Below are 19,771 nucleotides of genomic sequence, written 5' to 3' on the forward strand. Positions count from 1 at the left end.
CACACTGTCCCACAGCCCTCTGCTCCGATCACACACACACACTGTCCCACAGCCCTCTGCTCCGATCACACACACACTGTCCCACAGCCCTCTGCTCCGATCACACACACACACTGTCCCACAGCCCTCTGCTCGATCACACACACACTGTCCCACAGCCCTCTGCTCCGATCACACACACACTGTCCCACAGCCCTCTGCTCCGATCACACACACACTGTCCCACAGCCCTCTGCTCCGATCACACACACACTGTCCCACAGCCCTCTGCTCGATCACACACACACACTGTCCCACAGCCCTCTGCTCCGATCACACACACACTGTCCCACAGCCCTCTGCTCCGATCACACACACACTGTCCCACAGCCCTCTGCTCCGATCACACACACCACACTGTCCCACAGCCCTCTGCTCCGATCACACACACACACACTGTCCCACAGCCCTCTGCTCCGATCACACACACACTGTCCCACAGCCCTCTGCTCTGATCACACACACACTGTCCCACAGCCCTCTGCTCCGATCACACACACACTGTCCCACAGCCCTCTGCTCCGATCACACACACACTGTCCCACAGCCCTCTGCTCCGATCACACACACACTGTCCCACAGCCCTCTGCTCCGATCACACACACACTGTCCCACAGCCCTCTGCTCCGATCACACACACACTGTCCCACAGCCCTCTGCTCCGATCACACACACACTGTCCCACAGCCCTCTGCTCCGATCACACACACACACACTGTCCCACAGCCCTCTGCTCCGATCACACACACACACTGTCCCACAGCCCTCTGCTCCGATCACACACACACTGTCCCACAGCCCTCTGCTCCGATCACACACACACTGTCCCACAGCCCTCTGCTCCGATCACACACACACTGTCCCACAGCCCTCTGCTCCGATCACACACACACTGTCCCACAGCCCTCTGCTCCGATCACACACACACTGTCCCACAGCCCTCTGCTCCGATCACACACACACACTGTCCCACAGCCCTCTGCTCCGATCACACACACACTGTCCCACAGCCCTCTGCTCCGATCACACACACACACTGTCCCACAGCCCTCTGCTCCGATCACACACACACACTGTCCCACAGCCCTCTGCTCCGATCACACACACACTGTCCCACAGCCCTCTGCTCCGATCACACACACACTGTCCCACAGCCCTCTGCTCCGATCACACACACACACTGTCCCACAGCCCTCTGCTCCGATCACACACACACTGTCCCACAGCCCTCTGCTCCGATCACACACACACACACTGTCCCACAGCCCTCTGCTCCGATCACACACACACTGTCCCACAGCCCTCTGCTCCGATCACACACACACACTGTCCCACAGCCCTCTGCTCCGATCACACACACACTGTCCCACAGCCCTCTGCTCGATCACACACACACTGTCCCACAGCCCTCTGCTCCGATCACACACACACACTGTCCCACAGCCCTCTGCTCCGATCACACACACACACTGTCCCACAGCCCTCTGCTCCGATCACACACACACTGTCCCACAGCCCTCTGCTCCGATCACACACACACTGTCCCACAGCCCTCTGCTCCGATCACACACACACACTGTCCCACAGCCCTCTGCTCCGATCACACACACACACACTGTCCCACAGCCCTCTGCTCCGATCACACACACACTGTCCCACAGCCCTCTGCTCCGATCACACACACACTGTCCCACAGCCCTCTGCTCTGATCACACACTCACTGTCCCACAGCCCTCTGCTCCGATCACACACACACACACTGTCCCACAGCCCTCTGCTCCGATCACACACACACTGTCCCACAGCCCTCTGCTCCGATCACACACACACACTGTCCCACAGCCCTCTGCTCCGATCACACACACACACTGTCCCACAGCCCTCTGCTCCGATCACACACACACTGTCCCACAGCCCTCTGCTCCGATCACACACACACTGTCCCACAGCCCTCTGCTCCGATCACACACACACACTGTCCCACAGCCCTCTGCTCCGATCACACACACACTGTCCCACAGCCCTCTGCTCCGATCACACACACACACTGTCCCACAGCCCTCTGCTCCGATCACACACACACACTGTCCCACAGCCCTCTGCTCCGATCACACACACACTGTCCCACAGCCCTCTGCTCCGATCACACACACACTGTCCCACAGCCCTCTGCTCCGATCACACACACACACTGTCCCACAGCCCTCTGCTCCGATCACACACACACACACTGTCCCACAGCCCTCTGCTCCGATCACACACACACACTGTCCCACAGCCCTCTGCTCCGATCACACACACACACTGTCCCACAGCCCTCTGCTCCGATCACACACACACTGTCCCACAGCCCTCTGCTCCGATCACACACACACTGTCCCACAGCCCTCTGCTCCGATCACACACACACTGTCCCACAGCCCTCTGCTCCGATCACACACACACACACTGTCCCACAGCCCTCTGCTCCGATCACACACACACACTGTCCCACAGCCCTCTGCTCCGATCACACACACACTGTCCCACAGCCCTCTGCTCCGATCACACACACACTGTCCCACAGCCCTCTGCTCCGATCACACACACACTGTCCCACAGCCCTCTGCTCCGATCACACACACACACTGTCCCACAGCCCTCTGCTCCGATCACACACACACTGTCCCACAGCCCTCTGCTCCGATCACACACACACACTGTCCCACAGCCCTCTGCTCCGATCACACACACACTGTCCCACAGCCCTCTGCTCCGATCACACACACACACACTGTCCCACAGCCCTCTGCTCCGATCACACACACACTGTCCCACAGCCCTCTGCTCCGATCACACACACACACACTGTCCCACAGCCCTCTGCTCCGATCACACACACACACTGTCCCACAGCCCTCTGCTCCGATCACACACACACTGTCCCACAGCCCTCTGCTCCGATCACACACACACTGTCCCACAGCCCTCTGCTCCGATCACACACACACACTGTCCCACAGCCCTCTGCTCCGATCACACACACACACTGTCCCACAGCCCTCTGCTCCGATCACACACACACACTGTCCCACAGCCCTCTGCTCCGATCACACACACACACTGTCCCACAGCCCTCTGCTCCGATCACACACACACTGTCCCACAGCCCTCTGCTCCGATCACACACACACACACTGTCCCACAGCCCTCTGCTCCGATCACACACACACTGTCCCACAGCCCTCTGCTCCGATCACACACACACACTGTCCCACAGCCCTCTGCTCCGATCACACACACACTGTCCCACAGCCCTCTGCTCCGATCACACACACACACACTGTCCCACAGCCCTCTGCTCCGATCACACACACACACTGTCCCACAGCCCTCTGCTCCGATCACACACACACTGTCCCACAGCCCTCTGCTCCGATCACACACACACTGTCCCACAGCCCTCTGCTCCGATCACACACACACTGTCCCACAGCCCTCTGCTCCGATCACACACACACACTGTCCCACAGCCCTCTGCTCCGATCACACACACACTGTCCCACAGCCCTCTGCTCCGATCACACACACACACTGTCCCACAGCCCTCTGCTCCGATCACACACAACACTGTCCCACAGCCCTCTGCTCCGATCACACACACACTGTCCCACAGCCCTCTGCTCCGATCACACACACACACACTGTCCCACAGCCCTCTGCTCCGATCACACACACACTGTCCCACAGCCCTCTGCTCCGATCACACACACACTGTCCCACAGCCCTCTGCTCCGATCACACACACACTGTCCCACAGCCCTCTGCTCCTGATCACACACACACACTGTCCCACAGCCCTCTGCTCGATCACACACACACTGTCCCACAGCCCTCTGCTCCGATCACACACACACACTGTCCCACAGCCCTCTGCTCCGATCACACACACACTGTCCCACAGCCCTCTGCTCCGATCACACACACACTGTCCCACAGCCCTCTGCTCCGATCACACACACACACACTGTCCCACAGCCCTCTGCTCCGATCACACACACACTGTCCCACAGCCCTCTGCTCCGATCACACACACACACTGTCCCACAGCCCTCTGCTCCGATCACACACACACACACTGTCCCACAGCCCTCTGCTCCGATCACACACACACACACTGTCCCACAGCCCTCTGCTCCGATCACACACACACACTGTCCCACAGCCCTCTGCTCCGATCACACACACACACTGTCCCACAGCCCTCTGCTCCGATCACACACACACTGTCCCACAGCCCTCTGCTCCGATCACACACACACACTGTCCCACAGCCCTCTGCTCCGATCACACACACACACTGTCCCACAGCCCTCTGCTCCGATCACACACACACTGTCCCACAGCCCTCTGCTCCGATCACACACACACACACTGTCCCACAGCCCTCTGCTCCGATCACACACACACACACTGTCCCACAGCCCTCTGCTCTGATCACACACACACTGTCCCACAGCCCTCTGCTCCGATCACACACACACACACTGTCCCACAGCCCTCTGCTCCGATCACACACACACTGTCCCACAGCCCTCTGCTCCGATCACACACACACACACTGTCCCACAGCCCTCTGCTCCGATCACACACACACACTGTCCCACAGCCCTCTGCTCCGATCACACACACACACACTGTCCCACAGCCCTCTGCTCCGATCACACACACACTGTCCCACAGCCCTCTGCTCCGATCACACACACACACTGTCCCACAGCCCTCTGCTCCGATCACACACACACACTGTCCCACAGCCCTCTGCTCCGATCACACACACACACACTGTCCCACAGCCCTCTGCTCCGATCACACACACACTGTCCCACAGCCCTCTGCTCCGATCACACACACACACTGTCCCACAGCCCTCTGCTCCGATCACACACACACACTGTCCCACAGCCCTCTGCTCCGATCACACACACACTGTCCCACAGCCCTCTGCTCCGATCACACACACACTGTCCCACAGCCCTCTGCTCCGATCACACACACACTGTCCCACAGCCCTCTGCTCCGATCACACACACACACACTGTCCCACAGCCCTCTGCTCCGATCACACACACACTGTCCCACAGCCCTCTGCTCCGATCACACACACACTGTCCCACAGCCCTCTGCTCGATCACACACACACTGTCCCACAGCCCTCTGCTCCGATCACACACACACACTGTCCCACAGCCCTCTGCTCCGATCACACACACACTGTCCCACAGCCCTCTGCTCCGATCACACACACACTGTCCCACAGCCCTCTGCTCCGATCACACACACACACTGTCCCACAGCCCTCTGCTCCGATCACACACACACACTGTCCCACAGCCCTCTGCTCCGATCACACACACACACTGTCCCACAGCCCTCTGCTCCGATCACACACACACTGTCCCACAGCCCTCTGCTCCGATCACACACACACTGTCCCACAGCCCTCTGCTCCGATCACACACACACACACTGTCCCACAGCCCTCTGCTCCGATCACACACACACTGTCCCACAGCCCTCTGCTCCGATCACACACACACACACTGTCCCACAGCCCTCTGCTCTGATCACACACACACTGTCCCACAGCCCTCTGCTCAGATCACACACACACACTGTCCCACAGCCCTCTGCTCCGATCACACACACACTGTCCCACAGCCCTCTGCTCGATCACACACACACACTGTCCCACAGCCCTCTGCTCGATCACACACACACACTGTCCCACAGCCCTCTGCTCCGATCACACACACACTGTCCCACAGCCCTCTGCTCCGATCACACACACACTGTCCCACAGCCCTCTGCTCTGATCACACACACACACTGTCCCACAGCCCTCTGCTCCGATCACACACACACACACTGTCCCACAGCCCTCTGCTCCGATCACACACACACACTGTCCCACAGCCCTCTGCTCCGATCACACACACACACTGTCCCACAGCCCTCTGCTCCGATCACACACACACACACTGTCCCACAGCCCTCTGCTCCGATAACACACACACACTGTCCCACAGCCCTCTGCTCCGATCACACACACACTGTCCCACAGCCCTCTGCTCTGATCACACACACACACACTGTCCCACAGCCCTCTGCTCCGATCACACACACACTGTCCCACAGCCCTCTGCTCTGATCACACACACACTGTCCCACAGCCCTCTGCTCCGATCACACACACACTGTCCCACAGCCCTCTGCTCCGATCACACACACACTGTCCCACAGCCCTCTGCTCCGATCACACACACACTGTCCCACAGCCCTCTGCTCCGATCACACACACACTGTCCCACAGCCCTCTGCTCCGATCACACACACACTGTCCCACAGCCCTCTGCTCCGATCACACACACACTGTCCCACAGCCCTCTGCTCCGATCACACACACACACTGTCCCACAGCCCTCTGCTCCGATCACACACACACTGTCCCACAGCCCTCTGCTCCGATCACACACACACTGTCCCACAGCCCTCTGCTCCGATCACACACACACACTGTCCCACAGCCCTCTGCTCCGATCACACACACACTGTCCCACAGCCCTCTGCTCCGATCACACACACACTGTCCCACAGCCCTCTGCTCCGATCACACACACACACTGTCCCACAGCCCTCTGCTCCGATCACACACACACTGTCCCACAGCCCTCTGCTCGATCACACACACACTGTCCCACAGCCCTCTGCTCCGATCACACACACACTGTCCCACAGCCCTCTGCTCCGATCACACACACACTGTCCCACAGCCCTCTGCTCCGATCACACACACACACTGTCCCACAGCCCTCTGCTCCGATCACACACACACACACTGTCCCACAGCCCTCTGCTCCGATCACACACACACTGTCCCACAGCCCTCTGCTCCGATCACACACACACTGTCCCACAGCCCTCTGCTCCGATCACACACACACACTGTCCCACAGCCCTCTGCTCCGATCACACACACACACTGTCCCACAGCCCTCTGCTCCGATCACACACACACTGTCCCACAGCCCTCTGCTCCGATCACACACACACTGTCCCACAGCCCTCTGCTCCGATCACACACACACACTGTCCCACAGCCCTCTGCTCCGATCACACACACACTGTCCCACAGCCCTCTGCTCCGATCACACACACACTGTCCCACAGCCCTCTGCTCCGATCACACACACACTGTCCCACAGCCCTCTGCTCCGATCACACACACACTGTCCCACAGCCCTCTGCTCCGATCACACACACACACTGTCCCACAGCCCTCTGCTCCGATCACACACACACACTGTCCCACAGCCCTCTGCTCCGATCACACACACACACTGTCCCACAGCCCTCTGCTCCGATCACACACACACTGTCCCACAGCCCTCTGCTCCGATCACACACACACTGTCCCACAGCCCTCTGCTCCGATCACACACACACTGTCCCACAGCCCTCTGCTCCGATCACACACACACTGTCCCACAGCCCTCTGCTCCGATCACACACACACACTGTCCCACAGCCCTCTGCTCCGATCACACACACACACACTGTCCCACAGCCCTCTGCTCGATCACACACACACTGTCCCACAGCCCTCTGCTCCGATCACACACACACTGTCCCACAGCCCTCTGCTCCGATCACACACACACTGTCCCACAGCCCTCTGCTCCGATCACACACACACTGTCCCACAGCCCTCTGCTCCGATCACACACACACTGTCCCACAGCCCTCTGCTCCGATCACACACACACTGTCCCACAGCCCTCTGCTCCGATCACACACACACTGTCCCACAGCCCTCTGCTCCGATCACACACACACTGTCCCACAGCCCTCTGCTCCGATCACACACACACTGTCCCACAGCCCTCTGCTCCGATCACACACACACTGTCCCACAGCCCTCTGCTCCGATCACACACACACTGTCCCACAGCCCTCTGCTCCGATCACACACACCACTGTCCCACAGCCCTCTGCTCCGATCACACACACACTGTCCCACAGCCCTCTGCTCCGATCACACACACACTGTCCCACAGCCCTCTGCTCCGATCACACACACACACACTGTCCCACAGCCCTCTGCTCCGATCACACACACACTGTCCCACAGCCCTCTGCTCCGATCACACACACACACTGTCCCACAGCCCTCTGCTCCGATCACACACACACACTGTCCCACAGCCCTCTGCTCCGATCACACACACACTGTCCCACAGCCCTCTGCTCTGATCACACACACACACTGTCCCACAGCCCTCTGCTCCGATCACACACACACTGTCCCACAGCCCTCTGCTCCGATCACACACACACTGTCCCACAGCCCTCTGCTCTGATCACACACACACACACTGTCCCACAGCCCTCTGCTCCGATCACACACACACTGTCCCACAGCCCTCTGCTCCGATCACACACACACACTGTCCCACAGCCCTCTGCTCCGATCACACACACACTGTCCCACAGCCCTCTGCTCCGATCACACACACACTGTCCCACAGCCCTCTGCTCCGATCACACACACACTGTCCCACAGCCCTCTGCTCCGATCACACACACACACACTGTCCCACAGCCCTCTGCTCCGATCACACACACACTGTCCCACAGCCCTCTGCTCCGATCACACACACACACTGTCCCACAGCCCTCTGCTCCGATCACACACACACTGTCCCACAGCCCTCTGCTCCGATCACACACACACTGTCCCACAGCCCTCTGCTCCGATCACACACACACTGTCCCACAGCCCTCTGCTCCGATCACACACACACACTGTCCCACAGCCCTCTGCTCCGATCACACACACACTGTCCCACAGCCCTCTGCTCCGATCACACACACACTGTCCCACAGCCCTCTGCTCCGATCACACACACACTGTCCCACAGCCCTCTGCTCCGATCACACACACACTGTCCCACAGCCCTCTGCTCCGATCACACACACACTGTCCCACAGCCCTCTGCTCCGATCACACACACACTGTCCCACAGCCCTCTGCTCCGATCACACACACACTGTCCCACAGCCCTCTGCTCCGATCACACACACACTGTCCCACAGCCCTCTGCTCCGATCACACACACACTGTCCCACAGCCCTCTGCTCCGATCACACACACACTGTCCCACAGCCCTCTGCTCCGATCACACACACACTGTCCCACAGCCCTCTGCTCCGATCACACACACACACACTGTCCCACAGCCCTCTGCTCCGATCACACACACACTGTCCCACAGCCCTCTGCTCCGATCACACACACACTGTCCCACAGCCCTCTGCTCCGATCACACACACACTGTCCCACAGCCCTCTGCTCCGATCACACACACACTGTCCCACAGCCCTCTGCTCCGATCACACACACACACTGTCCCACAGCCCTCTGCTCCGATCACACACACACTGTCCCACAGCCCTCTGCTCCGATCACACACACACTGTCCCACAGCCCTCTGCTCCGATCACACACACACTGTCCCACAGCCCTCTGCTCCGATCACACACACACTGTCCCACAGCCCTCTGCTCTGATCACACACACACTGTCCCACAGCCCTCTGCTCCGATCACACACACACACACTGTCCCACAGCCCTCTGCTCCGATCACACACACACACACTGTCCCACAGCCCTCTGCTCTGATCACACACACACACTGTCCCACAGCCCTCTGCTCCGATCACACACACACTGTCCCACAGCCCTCTGCTCCGATCACACACACACACACTGTCCCACAGCCCTCTGCTCCGATCACACACACACTGTCCCACAGCCCTCTGCTCCGATCACACACACACTGTCCCACAGCCCTCTGCTCCGATCACACACACACACTGTCCCACAGCCCTCTGCTCCGATCACACACACACTGTCCCACAGCCCTCTGCTCCGATCACACACACACACTGTCCCACAGCCCTCTGCTCCGATCACACACACACTGTCCCACAGCCCTCTGCTCCGATCACACACACACTGTCCCACAGCCCTCTGCTCCGATCACACACACACTGTCCCACAGCCCTCTGCTCCGATCACACACACACACTGTCCCACAGCCCTCTGCTCCGATCACACACACACTGTCCCACAGCCCTCTGCTCCGATCACACACACACACTGTCCCACAGCCCTCTGCTCCGATCACACACACACACTGTCCCACAGCCCTCTGCTCCGATCACACACACACACTGTCCCACAGCCCTCTGCTCCGATCACACACACACACTGTCCCACAGCCCTCTGCTCCGATCACACACACACTGTCCCACAGCCCTCTGCTCCGATCACACACACACACACTGTCCCACAGCCCTCTGCTCCGATCACACACACACACTGTCCCACAGCCCTCTGCTCTGATCACACACACACTGTCCCACAGCCCTCTGCTCTGATCACACACACACACTGTCCCACAGCCCTCTGCTCTGATCACACACACACTGTCCCACAGCCCTCTGCTCCGATCACACACACACACTGTCCCACAGCCCTCTGCTCCGATCACACACACACTGTCCCACAGCCCTCTGCTCCGATCACACACACACACTGTCCCACAGCCCTCTGCTCTGATCACACACACACACTGTCCCACAGCCCTCTGCTCCGATCACACACACACTGTCCCACAGCCCTCTGCTCGATCACACACACACTGTCCCACAGCCCTCTGCTCCGATCACACACACACTGTCCCACAGCCCTCTGCTCCGATCACACACACACTGTCCCACAGCCCTCTGCTCCGATCACACACACACTGTCCCACAGCCCTCTGCTCCGATCACACACACACTGTCCCACAGCCCTCTGCTCCGATCACACACACACTGTCCCACAGCCCTCTGCTCGATCACACACACACACTGTCCCACAGCCCTCTGCTCCGATCACACACACACACTGTCCCACAGCCCTCTGCTCCGATCACACACACACACTGTCCCACAGCCCTCTGCTCGATCACACACACACACTGTCCCACAGCCCTCTGCTCCGATCACACACACACTGTCCCACAGCCCTCTGCTCCGATCACACACACACACTGTCCCACAGCCCTCTGCTCCGATCACACACACACTGTCCCACAGCCCTCTGCTCCGATCACACACACACACTGTCCCACAGCCCTCTGCTCCGATCACACACACACTGTCCCACAGCCCTCTGCTCCGATCACACACACACACTGTCCCACAGCCCTCTGCTCCGATCACACACACACTGTCCCACAGCCCTCTGCTCCGATCACACACACACACTGTCCCACAGCCCTCTGCTCCGATCACACACACACACACTGTCCCACAGCCCTCTGCTCCGATCACACACACACACTGTCCCACAGCCCTCTGCTCCGATCACACACACACTGTCCCACAGCCCTCTGCTCCGATCACACACACACTGTCCCACAGCCCTCTGCTCCGATCACACACACACTGTCCCACAGCCCTCTGCTCCGATCACACACACACTGTCCCACAGCCCTCTGCTCCGATCACACACACACTGTCCCACAGCCCTCTGCTCCGATCACACACACACTGTCCCACAGCCCTCTGCTCCGATCACACACACACTGTCCCACAGCCCTCTGCTCCGATCACACACACACTGTCCCACAGCCCTCTGCTCCGATCACACACACACTGTCCCACAGCCCTCTGCTCCGATCACACACACACTGTCCCACAGCCCTCTGCTCCGATCACACACACACTGTCCCACAGCCCTCTGCTCCGATCACACACACACTGTCCCACAGCCCTCTGCTCCGATCACACACACACACTGTCCCACAGCCCTCTGCTCCGATCACACACACACTGTCCCACAGCCCTCTGCTCCGATCACACACACACACTGTCCCACAGCCCTCTGCTCCGATCACACACACACACTGTCCCACAGCCCTCTGCTCCGATCACACACACACACACTGTCCCACAGCCCTCTGCTCCGATCACACACACACACTGTCCCACAGCCCTCTGCTCCGATCACACACACACTGTCCCACAGCCCTCTGCTCTGATCACACACACACTGTCCCACAGCCCTCTGCTCCGATCACACACACACACTGTCCCACAGCCCTCTGCTCTGATCACACACACACACTGTCCCACAGCCCTCTGCTCCGATCACACACACACACTGTCCCACAGCCCTCTGCTCCGATCACACACACACTGTCCCACAGCCCTCTGCTCCGATCACACACACACTGTCCCACAGCCCTCTGCTCCGATCACCACACACACTGTCCCACAGCCCTCTGCTCCGATCACACACACACTGTCCCACAGCCCTCTGCTCCGATCACACACACACACTGTCCCACAGCCCTCTGCTCCGATCACACACACACTGTCCCACAGCCCTCTGCTCTGATCACACACACACACACTGTCCCACAGCCCTCTGCTCCGATCACACACACACTGTCCCACAGCCCTCTGCTCTGATCACACACACACTGTCCCACAGCCCTCTGCTCCGATCACACACACACACTGTCCCACAGCCCTCTGCTCCGATCACACACACACACTGTCCCACAGCCCTCTGCTCTGATCACACACACACACTGTCCCACAGCCCTCTGCTCCGATCACACACACACACTGTCCCACAGCCCTCTGCTCCGATCACACACACACACACTGTCCCACAGCCCTCTGCTCCGATCACACACACACTGTCCCACAGCCCTCTGCTCGATCACACACACACTGTCCCACAGCCCTCTGCTCCGATCACACACACACACTGTCCCACAGCCCTCTGCTCCGATCACACACACACACACTGTCCCACAGCCCTCTGCTCCGATCACACACACACTGTCCCACAGCCCTCTGCTCCGATCACACACACACACTGTCCCACAGCCCTCTGCTCCGATCACACACACACTGTCCCACAGCCCTCTGCTCCGATCACACACACACTGTCCCACAGCCCTCTGCTCCGATCACACACACACACACTGTCCCACAGCCCTCTGCTCCGATCACACACACACTGTCCCACAGCCCTCTGCTCCGATCACACACACACTGTCCCACAGCCCTCTGCTCTGATCACACACACACTGTCCCACAGCCCTCTGCTCCGATCACACACACACTGTCCCACAGCCCTCTGCTCCGATCACACACACACACTGTCCCACAGCCCTCTGCTCTGATCACACACACACTGTCCCACAGCCCTCTGCTCCGATCACACACACACTGTCCCACAGCCCTCTGCTCTGATCACACACACACTGTCCCACAGCCCTCTGCTCCGATCACACACACACACACTGTCCCACAGCCCTCTGCTCCGATCACACACACACTGTCCCACAGCCCTCTGCTCCGATCACACACACACTGTCCCACAGCCCTCTGCTCCGATCACACACACACACTGTCCCACAGCCCTCTGCTCCGATCACACACACACTGTCCCACAGCCCTCTGCTCCGATCACACACACACTGTCCCACAGCCCTCTGCTCCGATCACACACACACTGTCCCACAGCCCTCTGCTCCGATCACACACACACACACTGTCCCACAGCCCTCTGCTCCGATCACACACACACTGTCCCACAGCCCTCTGCTCCGATCACACACACACTGTCCCACAGCCCTCTGCTCCGATCACACACACACTGTCCCACAGCCCTCTGCTCCGATCACACACACACACACTGTCCCACAGCCCTCTGCTCCGATCACACACACACACTGTCCCACAGCCCTCTGCTCCGATCACACACACACTGTCCCACAGCCCTCTGCTCCGATCACACACACACACTGTCCCACAGCCCTCTGCTCTGATCACACACACACTGTCCCACAGCCCTCTGCTCCGATCACACACACACACACTGTCCCACAGCCCTCTGCTCCGATCACACACACACACTGTCCCACAGCCCTCTGCTCCGATCACACACACACTGTCCCACAGCCCTCTGCTCCGATCACACACACACTGTCCCACAGCCCTCTGCTCCGATCACACACACACACACTGTCCCACAGCCCTCTGCTCCGATCACACACACACACACTGTCCCACAGCCCTCTGCTCCGATCACACACACACACTGTCCCACAGCCCTCTGCTCCGATCACACACACACACTGTCCCACAGCCCTCTGCTCCGATCACACACACACTGTCCCACAGCCCTCTGCTCCGATCACACACACACTGTCCCACAGCCCTCTGCTCCGATCACACACACACTGTCCCACAGCCCTCTGCTCCGATCACACACACACACTGTCCCACAGCCCTCTGCTCCGATCACACACACACACACTGTCCCACAGCCCTCTGCTCCGATCACACACACACTGTCCCACAGCCCTCTGCTCCGATCACACACACACTGTCCCACAGCCCTCTGCTCCGATCACACACACACTGTCCCACAGCCCTCTGCTCCGATCACACACACACTGTCCCACAGCCCTCTGCTCCGATCACACACACACTGTCCCACAGCCCTCTGCTCCGATCACACACACACACTGTCCCACAGCCCTCTGCTCCGATCACACACACACACTGTCCCACAGCCCTCTGCTCCGATCACACACACACACTGTCCCACAGCCCTCTGCTCCGATCACACACACACTGTCCCACAGCCCTCTGCTCCGATCACACACACACTGTCCCACAGCCCTCTGCTCCGATCACACACACACTGTCCCACAGCCCTCTGCTCCGATCACACACACACTGTCCCACAGCCCTCTGCTCCGATCACACACACACACACTGTCCCACAGCCCTCTGCTCCGATCACACACACACACACTGTCCCACAGCCCTCTGCTCCGATCACACACACACACACTGTCCCACAGCCCTCTGCTCCGATCACACACACACTGTCCCACAGCCCTCTGCTCCGATCACACACACACTGTCCCACAGCCCTCTGCTCCGATCACACACACACACTGTCCCACAGCCCTCTGCTCCGATCACACACACACTGTCCCACAGCCCTCTGCTCTGATCACACACACACTGTCCCACAGCCCTCTGCTCCGATCACACACACACTGTCCCACAGCCCTCTGCTCCGATCACACACACACACTGTCCCACAGCCCTCTGCTCCGATCACACACACACTGTCCCACAGCCCTCTGCTCCGATCACACACACACACTGTCCCACAGCCCTCTGCTCCGATCACACACACACACTGTCCCACAGCCCTCTGCTCTGATCACACACACACTGTCCCACAGCCCTCTGCTCCGATCACACACACACTGTCCCACAGCCCTCTGCTCCGATCACACACACACTGTCCCACAGCCCTCTGCTCCGATCACACACACACTGTCCCACAGCCCTCTGCTCCGATCACACACACACTGTCCCACAGCCCTCTGCTCCGATCACACACACACTGTCCCACAGCCCTCTGCTCCGATCACACACACACTGTCCCACAGCCCTCTGCTCCGATCACACACACACTGTCCCACAGCCCTCTGCTCCGATCACACACACACTGTCCCACAGCCCTCTGCTCTGATCACACACACACTGTCCCACAGCCCTCTGCTCCGATCACACACACACTGTCCCACAGCCCTCTGCTCCGATCACACACACACTGTCCCACAGCCCTCTGCTCCGATCACACACACACACACTGTCCCACAGCCCTCTGCTCCGATCACACACACACTGTCCCACAGCCCTCTGCTCTGATCACACACACACTGTCCCACAGCCCTCTGCTCCGATCACACACACACTGTCCCACAGCCCTCTGCTCCGATCACACACACACTGTCCCACAGCCCTCTGCTCCGATCACACACACACACTGTCCCACAGCCCTCTGCTCCGATCACACACACACTGTCCCACAGCCCTCTGCTCCGATCACACACACACTGTCCCACAGCCCTCTGCTCGATCACACACACACTGTCCCACAGCCCTCTGCTCCGATCACACACACACTGTCCCACAGCCCTCTGCTCCGATCACACACACACTGTCCCACAGCCCTCTGCTCCGATCACACACACACACTGTCCCACAGCCCTCTGCTCCGATCACACACACACACTGTCCCACAGCCCTCTGCTCCGATCACACACACACTGTCCCACAGCCCTCTGCTCCGATCACACACACACTGTCCCACAGCCCTCTGCTCCGATCACACACACACTGTCCCACAGCCCTCTGCTCCGATCACACACACACACACTGTCCCACAGCCCTCTGCTCCGATCACACACACACTGTCCCACAGCCCTCTGCTCCGATCACACACACACTGTCCCACAGCCCTCTGCTCCGATCACACACACACTGTCCCACAGCCCTCTGCTCCGATCACACACACACACACTGTCCCACAGCCCTCTGCTCCGATCACACACACACACACACTGTCCCACAGCCCTCTGCTCCGATCACACACACACACACTGTCCCACAGCCCTCTGCTCTGATCACACACACACACACTGTCCCACAGCCCTCTGCTCTGATCACACACACACTGTCCCACAGCCCTCTGCTCCGATCACACACACACTGTCCCACAGCCCTCTGCTCTGATCACACACACACTGTCCCACAGACCTCTGCTCCGATCACACACACACTGTCCCACAGCCCTCTGCTCCGATCACACACACACTGTCCCACAGCCCTCTGCTCCGATCACACACACACTGTCCCACAGCCCTCTGCTCCGATCACACACACACACACTGTCCCACAGCCCTCTGCTCCGATCACACACACACTGTCCCACAGCCCTCTGCTCTGATCACACACACACTGTCCCACAGCCCTCTGCTCTGATCACACACACACTGTCCCACAGCCCTCTGCTCCGATCACACACACACTGTCCCACAGCCCTCTGCTCCGATCACACACACACACACTGTCCCACAGCCTTCTGCTCCGATCACACACACACACACTGTCCCACAGCCCTCTGCTCCGATCACACACACACTGTCCCACAGCCCTCTGCTCTGATCACACACACACTGTCCCACAGCCCTCTGCTCTGATCACACACACACACACTGTCCCACAGCCCTCTGCTCCGATCACACACACACTGTCCCACAGCCCTCTGCTCTGATCACACACACACTGTCCCACAGCCCTCTGCTCCGATCACACACACACTGTCCCACAGCCCTCTGCTCTGATCACACACACACTGTCCCACAGCCCTCTGCTCCGATCACACACACACTGTCCCACAGCCCTCTGCTCTGATCACACACACACTGTCCCACAGCCCTCTGCTCCGATCACACACACACACACTGTCCCACAGCCCTCTGCTCCGATCACACACACACACACTGTCCCACAGCCCTCTGCTCTGATCACACACACACACACTGTCCCACAGCCCTCTGCTCTGATCACACACACACTGTCCCACAGCCCTCTGCTCCGATCACACACACACACACTGTCCCACAGCCCTCTGCTCCGATCACACACACACTGTCCCACAGCCCTCTGCTCCGATCACACACACACTGTCCCACAGCCCTCTGCTCCGATCACACACACACTGTCCCACAGCCCTCTGCTCGGATCACACACACACTGTCCCACAGCCCTCTGCTCTGATCACACACACACACACTGTCCCACAGCCCTCTGCTCCGATCACACACACACTGTCCCACAGCCCTCTGCTCCGATCACACACACACTGTCCCACAGCCCTCTGCTCTGATCACACACACACTGTCCCACAGCCCTCTGCTCTAATCACACACACACACACTGTCCCACAGCCCTCTGCTCCGATCACACACACACACACTGTCCCACAGCCCTCTGCTCTGATCACACACACACTGTCCCACAGCCCTCTGCTCCGATCACACACACACTGTCCCACAGCCCTCTGCTCCGATCACACACACACACACTGTCCCACAGCCCTCTGCTCCGATCACACACACACTGTCCCACAGCCCTCTGCTCTGATCACACACACACTGTCCCACAGCCCTCTGCTCTGATCACACACACACTGTCCCACAGCCCTCTGCTCCGATCACACACACACACACTGTCCCACAGCCCTCTGCTCTGATCACACACACACTGTCCCACAGCCCTCTGCTCCGATCACACACACACTGTCCCACAGCCCTCTGCTCTGATCACACACACACACACTGTCCCACAGCCCTCTGCTCCGATCACACACACACACACTGTCCCACAGCCCTCTGCTCCGATCACACACACACTGTCCCACAGCCCTCTGCTCCGATCACACACACACTGTCCCACAGCCCTCTGCTCCGATCACACACACACTGTCCCACAGCCCTCTGCTCCGATCACACACACACTGTCCCACAGCCCTCTGCTCCGATCACACACACACTGTCCCACAGCCCTCTGCTCCGATCACACACACACTGTCCCACAGCCCTCTGCTCCGATCACACACACACACACTGTCCCACAGCCCTCTGCTCCGATCACACACACACTGTCCCACAGCCCTCTGCTCCGATCACACAGACACACACTGTCCCACAGCCCTCTGCTCCGATCACACACACACTGTCCCACAGCCCTCTGCTCCGATCACACACACACTGTCCCACAGCCCTCTGCTCCGATCACACACACACACACTGTCCCACAGCCCTCTGCTCTGATCACACACACACACACTGTCCCACAGCCCTCTGCTCTGATCACACACACACACACTGTCCCACAGCCCTCTGCTCCGATCACACACACACTGTCCCACAGCCCTCTGCTCCGATCACACACACACACACTGTCCCACAGCCCTCTGCTCTGATCACACACACACACACTGTCCCACAGCCCTCTGCTCCAATCACAAACACCCACTGTCCCGCAGCCGTCTGCTCTGATCACACACACACTGTCCCACAGCCCTCTGCTCCGATCACACACACACACACTGTCCCACAGCCCTCTGCTCTGATCACACACACACACAGACCCACAGCCCTCTGCTCTGATAACACACACACACACACACACAGTCCCACAGCCCTCTGCTCCGATCACACACACACACACTGTCCCACTGCCCTCTGCTCTGATCACACACACACTGTCCCACTGCCCTCTGCTCCGATCACACACACACACACTGTCCCACAGCCCTCTGCTCCGATCACACACACACACACTGTCCCACTGCCCTCTGCTCCGATCACACACACACACACTGTCCCACAGCCCTCTGCTCTGATCACACACACACACACTGTCCCACAGCCCTCTGCTCTGATCTCACACACACACACTGTCCCACTGCCCTCTGCTCTGATCACACACACGCTGTCCCACTGCCCTCTGCTCCGATCACACACACACACACACACTCCCACAGCCCTCTGCTCTGAACACACACACACACACACACACACTGTCCCAAAAACCCTCTGCTCTGATCACACACACACACACTGTCCCACAGCCCTCTGCTCCGATTACACACATACACACTGTCCCACAGCCCTCTGCTCCGAGCACACACACACAATCCCACAGCCCTCGGCTCCGATAACACACAGACATACACACACTGTC

The 19,771-nt window shown here is 59.3% G+C and overlaps 1 protein-coding gene across 1 annotated transcript in view; it reads right to left on the minus strand.

Moving 5' to 3' along the window:
* Positions 1-19,771, minus strand: part of megf8 (multiple EGF-like-domains 8) — a gene marked incomplete at its 3' end in the record, with an annotated part of 790,270 nt that overhangs the window by 618,522 nt on the left and 151,977 nt on the right. The window lies entirely within an intron of this gene.

This window comes from Carcharodon carcharias (assembly GCF_017639515.1).
Source record: "Carcharodon carcharias isolate sCarCar2 chromosome 29 unlocalized genomic scaffold, sCarCar2.pri SUPER_29_unloc_7, whole genome shotgun sequence".
NCBI lineage: Eukaryota > Metazoa > Chordata > Chondrichthyes > Lamniformes > Lamnidae > Carcharodon > Carcharodon carcharias.